We start from the raw sequence: 19,047 nt of genomic DNA, 5'->3' as shown, positions 1-19,047 counted from the left end.
GCCGTCTACTAAATCTACCGAACGCGATCGATTTTCCAACCTTAGAAAATCTATCGAAGCGTACGGACAATGATGATAATAATAATAACAACGACGATTTCATTTACGGTTACAAAATTATAGTTTATCGTGTAGTTATCGCGCCACCGATAAACTTACATTTAATTCGTTATACAGGTATCCGAGTTGCGATACAAGTCGGAATTATAGCGCTTCGAAATTAAATTTCTAGACTCGAGTATTTTATGCTTAAAAATGGTATCGTACGCGCAATAAGATGCGTCATTGACACGCGTTAGTCGAGTTTTAAGTGGCCTCTCTAAGCTCCCAGATAGTCAGCCATCAGGAAACGTTTAAACCTGTCCAGCAACCTCGCAAACCGACCAGCGAAATTGCAGCGTCCTCTCTTGTTGCCTTGTGAACTCCGCCATTGAGCGAAAGTTAAAAAGACGATTACCGTGGAGCAATATAAATGTTAGAAAAAGAGCATCCAGCGGTCGTAACTCTTCAATGCCAGTCCTCGTTCGCTATGACAAAAGGCCCGTATAAAATATCGCTATGTCATTGAAGTTACGCTACTATTACACCCAATTATCTTTTCTATCCGTTGTTTTTTCGCAAATGTCTCGAAACGCGACACTTTCCTCCTGGAGATTAAGAAATCGAATCTTTCGAATATTCGAAAAGTTGTTGCCGTATATGTATCCTCTAGCGAAGATAAAGGTCGGTTGATTCGTGAAATATATTTTTTAAACTGAATTTTTAAAACTGCTTCGCGATCTTCCGATGGGGAAGCGACCAATAATTGCTTTATATCGTTATTAATAGCTCGTTACATTATACGCGTGCTGAAAGAACACGTTGCGCGAATTCCATTACCGAGTTGAACAAAAGGAATTCTACAAAAACAATGCATCGTTTATCGCGCAAAACGTAGGTGAAAAAAAAAGCGTGACAAGGAAACAAGATATCATTGTTCAAGCTGTGATATTGGTTTACGCTTTTCTTGTTTCAATCCCTACATTGTATCCTGTTTTATACATAACCAATCGTGTCTTTAGAGACGAACGTAACTTCTTTACGTTGAATTTTCGTAGGGATTAAATGTTGCTATCCTATCCATCTTTATTTATTCACGTTTCATACGTATATTACAACAACTAATTTCTCTGTTCTTTCAAAGAACAAAAACGATAAATCTCCTACTTAAAACCACCTACCAACAATGGTACGTCGCTTTTTGAGAAATTGTGCCGGGCAACGGCAATTTTCTTTGTCACTTCGGCGTCACGAATCGCATCGTAAGGCGAGTGGTTAGTATTATCCGCGATCGGACGATATTAATTAACTACGAACAGTTAAATTCCGATGGCGCTTTTCGAAAAACTGCGCCGGAAAAGGCACTCTGCGCGTCCTTTGTCGCGAACGTTGCCTCTCCCGAAGCATTGTGGCATCGAGGGGTGGGGATATGGCGCGTCGGGGGTAACACGCATGCGCGACGCACAGGGTTGGTCGCGTTGCCTGCCGACTCTCCGACCCGGCGTCGTCGCCAGTTATCGGCGAACCGCGATTCGATCCTCGTCGTTTCGAGCCGCGCTAGCGACGAGATGTAAACGCGACTCGACAAAGTTTTCTCGTACACGACGTTGCTCTCGTAAACGTGGCGTGTCGGCTATACACGCGTGTTCACTCGTTACACAGGACCATATTTTCTCGTGGTGCGAACGAAAACCCTTGGATTTCGAGGCGTCTCGATATTATTATAAAATATACTCATCGCGAAAGGTGTTGTGTGTGCTACGATCATTTCTATTCATTTTCTTTTTCTTTTTCTTTTGGAGCAAACTTGTTGTCTTTGGTTTTATTCGGTGGTGACATTTAGGACATCGAGGTGTACGATTCGAAAGGAGCGTGTGGTGGACGACGGTGGGAAGCACGAACTGCAGTTAGGTAAGTTTATTTATGATTTTAAACGATTCCGATGAATGAAACACACACGGTGTCTATAGTGTTTTTCGTATAAAAGCATTTCGCGCGTCGGCACGTTTTTATAGGGAAAACGAGATATTCGATTTAGATATTTTAAATTACGCGATTGAATGAGAATTGGGGATTGTTATTCCGACCTCGATGATCGTCAAACGTATTTTCAGGGTCGCGAGCTTAAACAACTTGTTCCTATATACGTAAACGTCGCTCGGTTTTACCCTTCTACTCGTAAACACACTGTTGATGTTTTTTTTTATCTCGATGTAGATTGCGTTTGAATTGGCTTTATGTACGGATATGGCGATAGATATATACGTTGTTTTCGTGTCTCTTGCATAACTAATGATATCTCTCTGTTTACAAATTGAAACGCGAGGCGTATGAGCGCGTCGCGGTACGAACACAACTGTGACGTCGTCGTACTCGTACATAAAGCTACCCCGAATTTGAAAAATAGCTCAAGAATGTTTACTGAACGGCGGCGGCTACAGTGTAGGAAAAAGTTGTGCAGCGCGACTATCTTAACGTATTTACAAATTTTAGAAATAGGCACGCTCGCTCGGATAATTATTTAAATAAAAATTAGGAATTTGTGTATTGTAATAATTGTATACGTTGTAATATCGATTAACGACTTATTTCTCGAGAGAGATAATTGGGAAAATGTGCAACTCGAAGCGTCGAGTAATTGAAATTGTCACATTTTTCGTAATTTCGTTCGACGATTAGCGTGTCAAAAGATTGACAGAGGAATTTACAAAATAATTTCACGGAGGATCGAGGAAACGTTCGATAGGTTGGATAGTTAACGATTTAAAAGATCAAGTTTTTAAATGAGTATCAGGGACGTAGGATTTTAGGAAGCGATTTATTAGGGAACAATCGTAGTACGCGATTACCACGTTCGTTTCACCGACAGAAGCGATTGTTGTCGTCAGCCTTCTTAATCAGAACGCTTAATTCCAGCGGTGCAATAGCTTTAACCTTCGCGACGGCCCTTGAACTCGATCCGATCCAAGCATCGTTGTTTACTCCCCAAATTCACATAGAATGCACGTAAATCGAGCCCTCGGGCACTATTACAACTTTTCGGCAAAATTTCATTGATAGCCACAGACTCTTCTATTCTCCTTCGCTCCTTTCTATCCTCTTTTGTCTTAAAACATCGGCTCAGGCTCGTGATAGATTATTCCCCAACCAGTACGTATAAGAACTTTACTTCGCTCGAATTTTCAATTTCAAATTTTCGCCTCGACTTATAAAATCGAAATATATATATATATATAATAGATATGTACCATAATATTTCGTATTGAGTTTTTAAAATGAAAGGCAAAATAACGACGTTAGTTGCTATAGGAATACATTTTTGTTTAAATAATTATTTGTATTTCATAATTATTACACACACTATTTATTTAAACGATATAAATTCTATTGACTACTTCCTCTCTTACATTATCTTAAATGAAATAAATTTGTAAAATAGATTATTTTAATGCTTGTTATGTAATTTTATGTACTGACGATAAAAATGTTTATGGGGCAAGGGGTTGATATTAATATATTTCATTTATTACCGTGAAACAACTTTTTACGCAAAAAAAGATCGTAAAAGATTGTTGCTACCCTTGCTCGAATTAAGGGTTGCTTTACACCGTTCGCTGCACTGTACTCGAAGCATCATCAAGCCTACGCAGCTACGTTTGAAACCGTAAACGCTAACCAGTCTACATTTGTTGGAATTCGTAGAATGTAGGGAAGACTACGCGCGTATGTTATCGTAGAATAACTCTGTCGCAAAAATTTGAATCTTAAAATACGTTTGCTGCCTTCGTGTAAATCGACGATCGTCCTATAGTTATTCTTGTATACAGTACGTTGCATTCTACTTCGAGCTGCAGGACAAACTTCCTGAATTGTAAACACTATTTTCCTTGAAATACATAAAATCTACGCAACGATCAAGCGTACTAGGTGTTTTTCTTCGTTGTATCTTCGAGTTCCGAAGCCATATTTAGCAACGTAAACAGTAACCAGTCTGTTTTTCCTTGAAAACGCAAAAAAGAAGTTAACGATATTGTAGAAATGTCTTCCACATACGCGATGCACCTGCTTTAATTTCAATATTGCGAGACATTTAACAGTTAATATCGCAAAATGCGCAATTTTTCGCGAAATCGAATCGTGAAATATCTCCGTTACCTTCGTTCGAATTAACCTATTAATCTAGCGTAATTTTGTGAGTTGGTTGCATTCTATTACCGAGCTTATTTTTCTCTCAATATATAAGATCGATGACGACAAACGCCTATTAAAATACTTAGCGACAATTTGTCTTTGAATGTCGGAAAATAGGGGTGGCAACTTGACGATTTAACGTAATCAGTATTCAGTATTATGGAAAAACACCCTTCCACCCAAACTTGAGCTCTGAAATACACCTGTTACACTTACTCGAGCCAATAATAATCGTTGTATCATGATCCTTAGGGTCCGTCGCACCCTACTTTAAGTCTCAAGAACCGCTCGAGCTCCGACATGGCAAATACTAATTTTTATATATATATTTTTTAATACTTTTCCTCCACGGAATCCGAAATTTCTCGAATTATAAAAGCATTCGCAGAAAACGGGTCGACTTTGGAGCGCGTGATACGCAGATAGATTTACTCGGTCGTGAGCCGCTACGTCGATTCCGAGCTCGTTAACCAGCAACGTTATTGTTCTAAGGGGAGCACTAATTATGAAACGGGGTGATACTTACGCCGGGTTTGGTAGTGGTTCTATCGCCGAGAGTCGATGAACGCTAATGTTTCGAGCGTGTTCCTGGGCGCCGCGTGTACAGTCGAACCTCGGCGAAGCATAGTTCGCCGAGATATAGGCGAGTTGTGGCATCGGTATGGCTGATATTACCAGGCCGGTAATGTACTGGCCGTCCCGTGCGCGCTGCGGCATTTCTCAAAACTTTGAAGCGGTCTGTGGTTACAGTTTGAATTGCTTCATTAGATCTTACTTGTACGGAACTAAAGCCATCCGGTTCAATCCAAACGATGCAACGTTTCCTACCCTCTATTCCTCTTCCTATCTTTCTCTCATCTGTCTGTCTGGCTGTCTGGGTTACTAACTACCTTTGTGAGATTTCCTACTGGCATCGGTTTCGATTTTCGCCAGAGCAAAGGCCTCTTCGTTTGTGATTGCCACAGGATCCACTGGATGTCCGTTGAATAGCTAGTTCTCGTGTTAGCGTGTGTAGCCTATTCGCAAACGAATTACAGTGCGATCGTATTTGAGGATTTTTTCTCGTGGAGGAAAGTAGGGCTTCTTAATTGGGAATTTGGAACAGAATGAATGACTCGGTACGGAAGATTTTAAGGGGCGAACGCGGGGGTAAATTTTAGTTAAAAATAGAGAGAAATAACGACGTCAAAGGAAGTATGTAATCATGGTACTAGTTACGGGCTAGTAGAGTTTCTGTGAAAGTGTGTTGGAAGAGAACCGAAAAGTATATCTACCTGTTATTGTTATTCACGTTGATCACGAGGCGATTTTTAAGTCCTCTCGTGAACGTTGTATCTATGTATTCTTTGGAAAAATTAATTTTCCAAAAAGAAACCGCCCTTTCTCGCTCGTGTCATATCGAATTTATATATTATTTGCAAAACTTAATTTCCCACAAGGAATCGCCATTTTTCCACTCGTGCCACAAGTACCAAACCATTCTGTGATATATGACAGAGGATCGAAATTTGTCAAAAATTTCCAACATCTTTTGATGGGCTTGGAGATGGTGCGTGAGAATCGAGACGACGTTTATTACAGGAACGAGCCGAAAAGGAAATATGGAAAAGGAACCGCGAGGAAAGCTGGCTAACGTTTCCGGTCGCCGGAATGAACTTTCGTTACGAATTCAGCTTTTCCAGCAATTTTCATGAGAACACCGAACGACAGAACCTCTTTCACCCCTTTCACCCCTTTCACCCCTCCACTTTCTAGAAACGCTCGATGTAGCGTGAATGCTGATCGTTGCGAGAGAGAAGCTTCGTGTGGCGAAATTAGCTGTCGAGAAACATTAGCATTTATTAATATTCATCGTGAATTGTTCGTTGAGCGCAATTCTTAAAACATCGATGCACATATGTAGAAAGAGGTATTTGTAGGACGGTGCGTTGTCGATGTTTTCTGGATTGTATTTGTTTAATCTTGTGGCATGTTTCAGAACGATATCTCGATCTTTCTTCGTTCCAGTTGGCGTGTCTCGAATGTTTCGAAAGATTGCCTCGATGCGTTGGTCGTAATTTCTTTTTTTTTTAAACATTGCAGACCTGATAAATGGAAAGTCATATTTTTATATCCGAGTTCTCTTGCATGATTGACCTCGTATCGTTAGTCGAAATTTTACAAGTCACGAATTAAAAGTTATCGGTATTCATAAATCTTGTTGCAAGAATAAAGCGGGGATTTAGAAAGAAATTTCGCAAATTGAGATATTTTACAAATTAGTTGATCGTTCTACTCGACGTAAGATTTTTTCATTCTAAATAACTCTTGGCAAATAAAAACGCTTGTGACCCAAGTATGTAGGAATGAATTTTTGTAAAAATAATTTAGCAAACTTTTCGAATATAAAGTCTTTGAATTTCCTTAAATATTTTTCTGTATTCGTTCGTAGTATGTTCGTAGTATTATTTCGGTCCAAGTATTTCTCGATGTTTTTCGGAATATTTGGTCAAATATTTCGTGGAAAAGTTCGTTTAAGAATTGCTTAGTTATTAATTGAGAAAATAAAATAAAAGTAAATCGTTTCTTTTTGTAAAGTTTCATAGAAAATTTTTTAATATCCCCGGTCTTTTAAATCCTCGCAATAGATAAATTATTCCCAAAGATATTTTTAAACATCGTACAAAAGATCTCGTAAAATTTTTTGCAAATAGCTTCATCGAGGCAAACGAAACTCAATTTTCTCTTATTCGCTTCGCGAAATTTTCAATCCTCTAGATCTCTAAAAATAAACTAAAATTAGAACCATTGATATTTCGAACTATGCGTTTCTTCTATCGAAATTCTTTTGCGAATTATTTCGTTGCTCTAGTCAAAACTGTCAAAAAATCTTCGCTTACTCTGTTCAAAAAGTTTTGAATATTTTCGATTTTTACTTCTCAAAGGATAACAGAACAAAAGTATTGAAAAATATTTCAAAATTTTCCGACGAAATAACGTTTTCCGACTTACATATAGCTGTGAAAGGAAGGAAAATATAGAGGAGGATAATATTGGGTTCATTCTTGTTATTGGATGAAATTTATATACGTCGTTAATAGGAGACAGCAGGGGCCAATACACGTATTAATTAAAAAATAATTTGTTTTTCATTTCTGTATCGCGATTCGCGAAGCGGCGGTGTTTTAATTGGAACTGAAAAGTTGCCTGTGTTTCCGTGCCATTAATTACTCGGCTTCCTTTGATTTTCTGTTCCCCTATCTTCGATATTAATTTCCAATAAAAATGTTTGCACCAGAATACAAATGCATTCTCCGTTATGAAGCATTTTATCTCGTAATAAATTAATTACTCCTTCAACAAATATACGTTGTTGCGCTAAACTCGAATGATTATCGATCAGTTACATACTAGGCTAAGTATATAAAAAATTTCGGACCTGAAATTTGCCCAAAACTAAACCGTTCCGCATTCGATATAAATGACAAAGCAAATTACTTTACTTGGCCGAAATAACCCTAGTTTCGTCTATTATGGGCACTTGTACGCTTGATACAAGCCTAGCACAAAGTTTAAAAGACAAATTCCATTATTCAACGACTTCTATCCGCAACACACCAGCCTCGAAAGAAACCTCAAACCCGTAAAAACATAAAAGACCAAGAATGGAGTCAAAGTTTCCCCAGTTCCATCTTCGTTAATTCCCACCTAAAATTCTTCGTCCCCTGCGAAACTTGAGTGGCACCCTCTGTCGAGGGTGATCACTTGGCGTGATGTAAAACGCATAAAAATTACGATTCCTTGCACGGAAGGAAGCACCCTTGTCAAAAAAGAATGGAAAAAAATGATCAGATTCTGAGGACGCGGAAAACAGAGCGGGGAATGGAGGAGAGGGGAAGGGGAATGACGAGAGAAGTATTTCGTCGGCTGATTTACCCGGAGCGAGCTACGTGGCGTTCAATCTCCATTTGCCGGCACTTTTGAATAATAAATCCGCTAATAACAACGGGGCCGGTATTAAATTCCGCGTAAACGAAGCAGCCGTACCCACGAGTCGATACAACCCGCACGCCTCTCATTTCCTTGCACCTCTCCCATTCTCTTGCACCCTGACACGCACGCACACGGATAATACACACATATCGGTTGCTAATTGAATACACGTCCGGCCCGAACTTTAATAATATCAACAGCGATGCATACATTAAGCGACGGCTAAATTAACCAGCCGTATGGTCTCTACCTGTACGATGACTCGCGACCATCATTAACGTCCTTAATGAAACAGGATGAATCGCTAAATACGGATATTTTATCGAGCGAGGTTGTAGGTTACTCTCAAAAGTAGTTAAGGATTGAAATCTAGTAATTTCGAATTAGTAATCAAATTTTAGATCTTTAACTTTCACTAGTGATATAACTTACTGGGAATAGGGGTGCAGGCTACTCTCGAAAGTGGCTGACTCGCGAAAAGGTAAAATTCTCGTAACACGCAAAAAGATTTCAAATCGAAGTAACTTTTTATTTGCAACTGAGAAACAAATGTCGATTATAGAATGTCATTAGACACGGGGACGAAAAAGCTAGAAAATCTGCAGTAATCCTGGAATAATAACATTGTTAGACACGATAGCTGAGACCGTCGCACACGAGACTTAACCTCGAAACCTACGTTAAGTTAGGTCTGAACGTGTGTAGGGTGCTTGACAGAGAAAACGCGCGTTGAGATGAAGGCAATAGAGAAAAAAGCTGGATGAACGGAAAGAGAAAGATTCGTAGAGAAGAGCCGGGTTGGAGTGGTCTAGCGGCGGAAGAGAGGCTCGCAAGGGCAAAGAAAAGCGGAGGCAGAGGGAAATTTCGCTGGCCGAAGAGAAAGGCTTGGATTCCACTCCCTCCAGCTTTAGCCACCCTTTCCCCTTCTGCTCGACCTTCCCCAAAACATCAGCCTCCCTCCGGTCTCCGGGGGTCAATGTCTGCAACCTTGCTTCTCGCGACGGTGGCGCCGCACAATTGCAAATCCTGCGCGTGCTACGACGCGAGGCTGTCCGACGGACGACTTTATCTCTCGAATGGATGCAGCAGAAACAACTGCCGGGCTATGATCATCAGCCATCAAAGTTCAGATAATTATCTTTTATTAGAAACGAGATCTCTGGCAAACGACGAACAAATTTTACTAATTTTATTATTTCACTCGTACAATACGAAACAGCGGCTCGTTGCTATGTTCCCGAAAATTTGTCTAAAATGAGCCAAAATCGTAATAATCTTAACAGAACTGCGAGTAAGGCTGAACAGTAATTAAAAGGACCCAGGAAAACGACTAAAATGCATCCACAGCGAACAATTTCGCATTTTCAACGTGAAATTCAAGTTAGGCCAGTTTATCCGTGCTTTTATATTCCATCGTAGTTGCGTGCGCAGTCCACGTACATATATGGTGGACAGGATTTGACTACATTATTTTCGTATCCGGATTTCGACCTCTCTTCAATCCCTGTCCTCGTCTTTCGCGGATTTCTTTCGTCGGCAATTTTCTGCATAATATATCCGAGGCTCCGGTTCGCGGGGTCAATGTCTGCCAGCTCGGTTTCCGTTTTACTCGGGACACGAGATATCTACCTGCGTGTGTGCACACACGGGTGGATAGGTTACGCGAGTCGTGAGATCCACAGGGTGTCTGGTTTCTTGCTACGCTTTGTGCCAGACAACGATATATCCAACTGCGTGCGAGCAGTTTCGCAAAAAGCAGGAGAAACGACAGCTGTAACGCGGATCTGCTTCGAATTAGGCCCCGTGGAGCTCCTGTTGCCAAGGTAGAAACCTCGCTGAAAGATTTTTTGCCTAATTTGCACGTTAGGATGCGAGATGTTAATTTAATTTGAGAATTTTGCGAAGAAGAATTTTGACAGAATCGTTTGTATTTGAGAAATGGATTATTCGGTCGATCGGATCTTTCTATTTGTTACCGAGTTTGTTACTAGCTTCGATCGATACCAAACTCGTCGCTGGATTTGTTTCTTACTGTCGCTAGGTTTATTTATTGCTCAGCTTATTACTGATTTGTTCGAAACCTGCCGCTAGATTACGCAACTTTGCAAAAAAGGAGAACCGAAACGATTGCGCTCTCTATTTTCGATTTTACGAGTTGTATCGAGACATCCTCAGACACGCTGTATGCACGGTGACGATACACAATGTCTGGTATCAGATCGTAATACCGATCGACATCGGATAAATCGCGATTATGGGCTGTTTGGATACGAGTGCAAAGAGCGAAATGGCGCGTATGGTCGCGTATGAACGACGACACAGGTGTACTTGCCATTTTCGTTTTATCCAAGCTGTGAAGTGTAACATTATCGTGATCCGGAAGAGGCAGTCGGCGGAAAGTGCAAATTGGCTTCGATCGTAATCTCTTTGCCGTTAGGATCGATCACCGTCTACGTATACAACGTTTTGGTGTTTTGGCGTTTCGGTATTTCGAGACGGAAATGCTGAATTCCAACAATTTCCTCTCGAGATAATTTGGCCGTGCCGATACGAGCCGTCGCTACTCTTTCGACCCTGTTTTTCCGACCCGATTATTTTTACCTCTTTCCACTGTCTGGTTTTTTTCGTACAGAGATATCGTTCATTTTGTCACTCGTCGAAATGAAAAATCCTTTAATTAAGACCGTTTTGTTTGCGGCGTTCAGATAATCTCGCCAATCAATTTCGCGTCCTGTTTTCTGTCACCATTGTTGCTATTTTCCAGCTTCGCGGCATTCGCGTCAACGATTTTCCACTAATCCGATTATATATCGAGTAAAGAAAAATGTTGTAGATTCTCATGAAAGATGGCCGACGTGTATATTTACCGAAGTAGGTTAAGCTTGGATCATAGGTACCAGCTTTTTCATTAGGTCGATATTTGGTCAAAGTCTCCATTAAATTTTGGCGATCCACTTCTCTGTAACTTGTTTTTGATTTTAATTCATTTTGTATATAACGCAATTCCATTTCTAATTATATCAATAATTAGAGAACACCCTGTACATTCTCACACTTATCATTTCAGTCACCGACTAAACATAAACGGAAAGTGTAGTCATTGAATTATTAATCGAAGAAGCGATTTTCCTCGCGCATACGTAACGAAAAAGTCTTGCGTAAATCCTTCATAGCCTTCCTTTCGGAAGGAGCAAAATTGATTTAGAATATATTCACTGGATTATCCACGACTGCAGAAACGAAAGTCGAGTATCGACGTTCATCCGGTGCAATTCGAAACGCGAGCTTCGCGGGGATTATAAACTATTGTTAACGCGGCGATGTTTGACGAGTCGCGAGGGGAAAATTCTCGACGAGCTCCTTTGGGTACAAGGTACAATGCAATCTGGCCGGAATGTAAGTGGAGCCGAAGGTAGCCGACGATGAGAGGGCTCCAGCTCTCGCGAGATTCCCGTGTCAATCAGTCGAACGGAATTCGAGAACGCAAGATTTTTTCTGTCTCTCTTTACAGTAGCACGGGGTCTCTCTGTCTTTCTTTCGCTATAGGCGTCTTTCTCGCAGGCTGAAAATCTCAACTGTTGCGTCCGTTCGATGGAAAATGCGAACCCGCTGCGAAAACCCAATTACCAGAGTCTGGCGTATGGTCGAACCGCGCGCCTCTTTGAACTCGTACACGGCCAGTCCGTCGATTAATTCCGCGTTTTTCGCCCCGCGCACCCGATGGACGGGTAATCGATCGCCAAGGAGACCGTTGAAAGTGAATTTTCTTTTTTTTTTTTTTGTGTATGTGTGGTATGATGCAAATGATTTTTGAATACGCGTCTCTTGCATGAGAATTTAGGATACTCAGGATGGACGTGCAGCATCCGTGGAAAATTTGAAGGGGCAAGAATGCACGGAAGACACAGTTTCCAAAGATATATAAAATATCCAAAGCATAGCAATTGTAATATATAGCGAAGGAAATAGATTTATCGAAAATTATGTTTGGAAATGCTATTTGACTATAAACCTATCCTGCGATTATCGAGCAGCCAGTTCTTCTTTAATCTTTTCGTAAAAGAAACGAGACTACCTGTAAAGTTATTTACACCTTGAAGTTAGAAGGCAAAATTCCTTGAAAGTTGCAAAAGGAAGGGAATTTGTAATCTCGACGCGTTGCTTTTTACAAGACGAGTGTAAGTTTCGTCTTTTATTCCGTCTAAATCTTTGTAAAACAAATAACGCGAGCATGTAAATTAATTACTTGGACGAAAAGGATGACTCAAAGTCAAGAGATCCGTGAAAGCCTCTAATTGGACGAAAGTGAAAAGTTGAGCGGCGAAATTAAGCGCGGGGTTTAAACGCACGCGCGCATGAACATTTTTTTCATTCGGCCGAAGTTTGAAAGCGTATTGCGGGGCGGAAATTTATTTTGACTGTTGGAGCTATCGATGAATCTATTTTGACCATCGATACTGCACCGCTCTCGTAAATTGTACTTTGGCTTTGGTTCCATACGTACAGTGAAAAACAAGCCAAAGCTATTAAATTTTACAGTCCAACTGTTTGAAGCAGCCCGCGATATTTCATGTTGAAAGAAGCTCGTTTCCCCGATCCTTTCGTATTTGCACCCCTAGAGTGTGATTATTAAATAACTTTAACAAAATAATTACGAAATATATTTCACGATTTTTTATTTAAGTTTTTCCACCATAAGATATTTGAGCGTTAGCGTTGCTCGGAAGCAAAACACGTTGAGACTCGAAAACCATATTATTCGCGTATGTTTGAGATTCTCTCTTTAGAAATTTCTTGGCTGCCTGTGCCTTGTACGCGCGCAGACTAACAAACAATTCGGAAATAGACAGAAATTTCGCATTGTAATATACGACATGTTGGACGTCGAAATGACCGATACTAGATATATTCCACGTTATATTTATTCGAATACGGCGAGGGCGGAGCTGGATTCTTGCTTTAAAACGATCCCTCTAGCCATTCTACGCGCATTAGATTTTACACAACTTTGTAAGAACGGATTTTCCGTAATTAATCAAAAAGTCATTTTCCCTGTGGCTTTCTATAGGGATTACGTGTTAAAAGTTTCAACTTAGAAGATGAATATCTCCGTTTCGGTAAGGCTGCACTCTGTTTGAAATTGAACAACGTATAGATAATGTATAGAGTAAGCCATCGTGAAAATTTCAAAGGAATTGCAAGAAAGTCAATCCGCGTTGCAAATACCTTAATAAGTTACAGCCACTTGAAAGTTTCTTTTATGTTGCAGCAAGTTTTTCAAATTGTCGATTGTTTGAAGGATTCAGCAAAGAAACGAGGAAACGTTTGCCAAATTTTCATGCCAAGTAATTGCAGTTAAAATTTACTTTTTTGTATATACAAGCGTTATTTAACGAAACTTCCTCTACCCGTCCACTTGATTCTGCCCCCGATATTGCATATAAAAGTTTTCTATCATGAGCGGTCAAATACATTCGTGAGCCATCGAACGTAAAAAATCCGTGGAATATTCAATTAGAAATTCACGTATGATTCCGTTTACGCATTCCTTTTGTTTCCGGTTTTGCGACGGGCTCGGAGGAGCAAAAAGGGCGGCCATTTGCGTAATGCACCGTGCAAGTATCGTAATGACCGATAAATGATTTAGTATCGATAACATACGGTTCCCTCGATATTAAAGGAAAACGGTTTCCTAAATAGTAAAATTTCTCTTCCTTTTTCTCTCGCTTTCTCTTCGAAGCAATCAGCACGATAAGACGCTCGAGGCTGAATGGAACCGTACGCGACGACATATTAGTGACAGATAGGGTATTAGCTGGAATTCTCGCTAAAGTCAATTTTACACGCCAGCAGTTCCATTCCATTCGTTGGAAATAATATTTTTCTCTTCTACCTCTTATTTATCTTCCTTTGGTACTAATATATTGGAGAATATAATAGCTCGATAATGGGGCAGATTCGGTTTTAAAATTATTGCTTGCTGTTGCAAGAAGCATTAGAGCGTGAGACTTGAGCAAATATTCTTTCCACGGTACTCTTTGAATTGTGAAATTGGATCGCGTTGTTGATTTTGAGAGATAAAAGGATATATATTTTATATTTTAATGTCCACATCGTGTAATTAATAATTTGACGATTGTTCTCGATTGATATTACCTTTTGTTTATACGCTTTAGATACATTTTTGTTTAAAACACTATGCGTTCTTTAAATATCTGTCACAGCTTGCGAATATTACATTTCACAGCGTAATAATATTAATTTACGAATAAATGGTTAGACATAAATATGAAATATCACGTTGCGACATATCAAGTATTCGATTTCACTGTGTGTATCGATTTCGTAAACCTTTTTTGAAATAAACGCTTCCATCTTTCTGTAGATCATTTTACGTATAGCGTATCGTATTGAAATCGAACATTTTAACTTTCGTAAACGATTAAAATTTTTCAGGTCTCGCATTCAACCAAGTACTTCTCGTTGAAAATCGGAATAATTTCGTACATTACAGCGTACAAATATAAATAAAAGTAGCAAAAACAGAGACGCGATGCGAATATTAAAATCGGCCGTAAAAATCGAGAATTCCATATCTCTTTTCCTCTGTCATCAAAAATATTAATATTCTTCGGGATAATCGTCTCCTATAAATCGTTCATTCCAAAGTCCCAAAACGATCAACACGTACGTACGATTTTTTTTTACGCCTGACGTCGGAAATATAAATATTTTTCATGACGGAAGAAACACTAAATTATTTTTTTAATGAAAAATTCGCCCACGATGATTAAAAACACGTGTACTATTTTTCGAGAAAAAAAATAATAAAAAAGATAACTGGTCAATTTCAACTGCAATTTCGAAGCTATCCAACAAATCTCTTCGTACGAACGAAACTAAAAGAGGCGATCAATCTGGATGCTGAAATATGGCGGCATTGGGAACCACGAGATGGAATAATCGAGCGAGAGCGAATTGTTCGATGGAGTAGTCGTCGCCGTCCAATTAGGCGAACCGGTAACGATCGTTTTTTCCCCCGACGAAATCTCGACAGCGCTTTATAAGCTAGGTCTGATCCTAGATTAGCGTTAATTTTGAAACGCCGGACCGATCGACCACTCGTAAGTGGATTCTTCCGACGAGTGGCGTCGTACTCGATGAGTAGGATTACGTATCAGCTCGGTGCACGACGTATAATCGAGTAACCACCAGTCTATTAGTTTGATCGAAAAGTTCTGTCCCCAAATTTGTTTCGTACTTGTTACTTTATTTCCGAATTTTTGTAAATCGCGGGTGTCTTTTTTTTCTTTTTTTTTTAAGTATTACGCGATTCAGTCACACGTGGGACACACTTCGGGAGTCGGTTGTAGAAAAGAATGGAAAATGTTCGTATGTCTTCGTTTACGAGATGCGACGAATTTTGCAAGCAGAGCAAATTTATCGAAAATGTTGAAACACCGAGTAACAGGATCCATGACAGGACGTTTACAGGTTTGCCTTGAAACGCAACGTGGTCATTTTCAGCTCCTTCGTAGAGGTGACTAGATAACACGAAATCGATACGGAGAATTGCTTTTCATCGTTTTCGGCTGTACAATCAGCTGCAGAAGCGGGTTGCACACGTTCACAAACATATTTCGCTTTGCGTAATTTGATTTTTAAAGCAACTTCTTGCGTCTGTGCGTTTTGGTTAATGATGGTTTAAAAAATCAAGCGATGAAAATTTGTATCTATTCGATACCTTTTTTCTGTTCCGCGAGAATTGCCTAATACTTCAGACTAGAATTCACGACAGAAGAAGATATTTCCCGATGATAACGAGATATTCGAATACAGTCACGTTCTTCTTAAATCATTTTAGAGTAAATGCTAGACGGTTGAATGGTCTGAGAGGTGTAGAACAATGGTAGAATTTAGTAAGAAGGAAAAGTTCTAAATAAATATCAGACAGAAAGGAAGTAAAACTCGAGAGATACAGGAATATTCTGTGAAAGGAGAGAATGTATGAAATTGAAACTTCAGAAACAGTCTTGTGAAAAATATCGCGTGCCAGCCTCTCTTATCAGACATTCTTTGCCGAGTAAACTTTGAAGATGTGCCTGGAAAACATTTTTTAGATTCTGCTCGCTCGCAGATTATAACATGGAGGATTTAACCGAGGAAATTTACAAATTAATCCGCTGATTAAATAATTTCAATGCAGTGACTCGCTTGATTAATTATACATATGTATAATTATGTTATTTCATATTCGTGCAAGATATACAACGCGTTACGGAACAATATTTTTTAGAACCTTGAATGATTTGAATTCTAGTTTCAAGATGAACGGTTTATCCTAAAAGTGATTTATGGCGATGAAATATAACGAATTTTTTCCTTTCTCTTGTCGATTTTTATTTATTTTCGCGTAAGATCCATTTCTCTTAATTATTATCGCGAAGACACAATAGGAAAACAATTATTTTCTTTCACATAAATCACGTATCCACCAGGGGAACAAACCATTTACAGAGCAATTAAAATTAACAATTGAAATTTGCTTAATGGAATAACTGAAAATTTCGTCGAATGGTTCGGTATTCTCATAACAGGACAATGTAACGCAGAATAAGCGATAAATTCTATCCTTTCTGACTTTTGATTTCGTTCGACAACGAATTTCCTTGAATCCAATTAAGAAAAAATCGAATTACCTTTCCATGTAACATCTGTGATAATCTTCCTTTATTATTATCGCAAAACCAAACGTGTTGATCGTTTTAGCAGCATTCGTATCTCTCGTCAAACAACGAGAGAAATTTCGTCGTTATATTCCATACGTCGTATAATACGACTCAAATCATGCTGATTAGTCGCATCTCTGGTTCGAATAGGCGGCCGTCAAACGCCATAAATCCGGCTCGATTCATCGCCTAATCTGTAAATTCAAAATGAGTTATTCTCTGCTCGGTAGTTGTGTATGTCTTTCTGGAACGTTGGTTGCCTGATATCCTCTCTCCACGTAGACGCTCGCACATACACGTGCACATAGGCACACAAGTTACATGAGGCGTACGAATGTGGAGTGTAAGCTGGTTGACCTTTTGACCCACAATTGGTCATCGAAATGCCAGTGTAATCGGTCATTGTTGGCAAACAGTGGAGAAGTGGTCGTAAATGGAGGAGCTGCTGAAAATTGAATTCGAAGTCGCGATTATCGATCCGCCTCTGTTGCACGCGTCTTCTCGAGGATCCTTTCAAATGGGATTGATTAACCCCGTTTGTTTCCAGAAACGATCCCGTAATTAATTCTTGTTCATTTTACAGTCTTGCCGAGTTTGACTTTGATGTTCAACGTATCGATCTGCCACTTTTATCCGCGTATGTGCGCGTTGTACGTAGATCATTAGGATTAATTTCGCATTGATCAACGATGTTAACGACGCACTTTCGAGTTCGTCCGTAGCGTACATTTCTAGTTTCATATCAAGTTTTTTCCAAGCCCGAAAACTTGAGTCTTCGTAAATTTCAAACCAGAGAAGCAACTCCTGGCGTGTACTGTCTTCGCCATATTTCCATTCCGCCGTGTTAATTCGTGGAAATTGCAAATTCCATCGTCGATTCGACAAACTTTCCAAACGAAGAAAACAAATTGAATAAAAGTCTGGAACGAAAACCTACCACCAACATAAACGCGAAATCCGAAACATTCTGCAACGCCAGCCTCTGAAATTCCCACCATACTCTAATTTCCCCCAAGGATTCCAACAAATTGTCCACGCATTGAATTTCGTAAAAATGCCCGATCGATCCAATTTCACCATCCGTTCTACGAAAGCAAATAAAATTCCCAAAGCGACAACAACGGTGGAGAGAGCCGTTTGACAAACAGCGTTGGTAATTAAATCGAACATCGGTACGCGGGAGGAGTCAAGCGGTTGGAACAGTTGGTAACTAATGTAAGCAATAACGTCGCTTTAAGCTGGACCTAATGACTGTAACTATGGCCAGGATTAGCCGTTAACTTGGCCGTAAACGTTTCCTTCGGGACCTTTCGACCAACACACGGCAGCGAACCCGCGGAACATAGCTGACCGAAAATGTGGCCGCACTCGTTGCCCCAAAGTGTGAAATACGATCGCGACGGAGCACCTCTTCGAATCCTCCAGCCCCTCGTTTCCGAAGAAATACGCGACTTATACACGGTGACCCCGTACGAATTCCATGCAAGCAAATGGCGGTTTACGAGGAATTTCACTTTCTCGCGGGAACCGAGCTGCCGATTTTCCCGTCGATGGTGTAGAATTTTCTGTAAGCTGCGAAATATGGCTGTTACAGGGGATTCGAGACGCGAGGAATTTCTATTTCGTACATTTTTCGCTCGCAGCTTGGATACTTTGTAATTGGGGTGCCGAAGCGTCGAATGACGCGTGTAAGTGGCAGAGGCGGATCTTTCCACGGAATACGTAAGGACGAAACAGCGATTTTCCTTCGCTTTTTAATCGATATTTCAGTGTTGTGGATTTTCGACGTTTAGCGTTCTTGCATATTTAGACGCAGAACGAATGGAAGAAGAGAGTTTGGTGGGTTTGTTAAATTTATTTTACCATCGGGCGTATTTATTGTATTTACGCAATTATTTGGTGTATGTGCGAGCGTTTGGTATAATAAAATTCTATTTTAGGATACCTGATATTAAGATAACCATGTTAAATTCAAGTCACGTAGAAAAATCCACATAAAAGGCACGCGTTGAATGTATTTGTTGTACATGGACTTGCAAGGAAGCGGGCGAACGTATCCATTAATCACACGGGGTGAGGAAAATCGCGTTAACAAGCGGAAGCTCGCGGTGACAGG

At 40.0% G+C, this 19,047-nt stretch overlaps 1 protein-coding gene across 1 annotated transcript in view; it reads left to right on the top strand.

Annotated features, from left to right (window-relative positions):
* Positions 1 to 1,528: 1,528 nt before the first annotated feature.
* The window catches only part of LOC117214206, a 311,214-nt gene continuing 293,695 nt past the window's right edge, over positions 1,529 to 19,047 (top strand). Inside the window, exon 1 of the mRNA XM_033460105.1 lies at positions 1,529 to 1,950. The gene's annotated coding sequence lies outside the window, so the exon portion shown is untranslated. The remainder of the gene's footprint in view (positions 1,951 to 19,047) is intronic.

Source organism: Bombus bifarius, unplaced genomic scaffold (assembly GCF_011952205.1).
Source record: "Bombus bifarius isolate JDL3187 unplaced genomic scaffold, Bbif_JDL3187 scf7180000009200, whole genome shotgun sequence".
Classification (NCBI taxonomy): Eukaryota; Metazoa; Arthropoda; class Insecta; order Hymenoptera; family Apidae; genus Bombus; species Bombus bifarius.
This window is presented reverse-complemented; position numbering and strand designations above follow the sequence as displayed.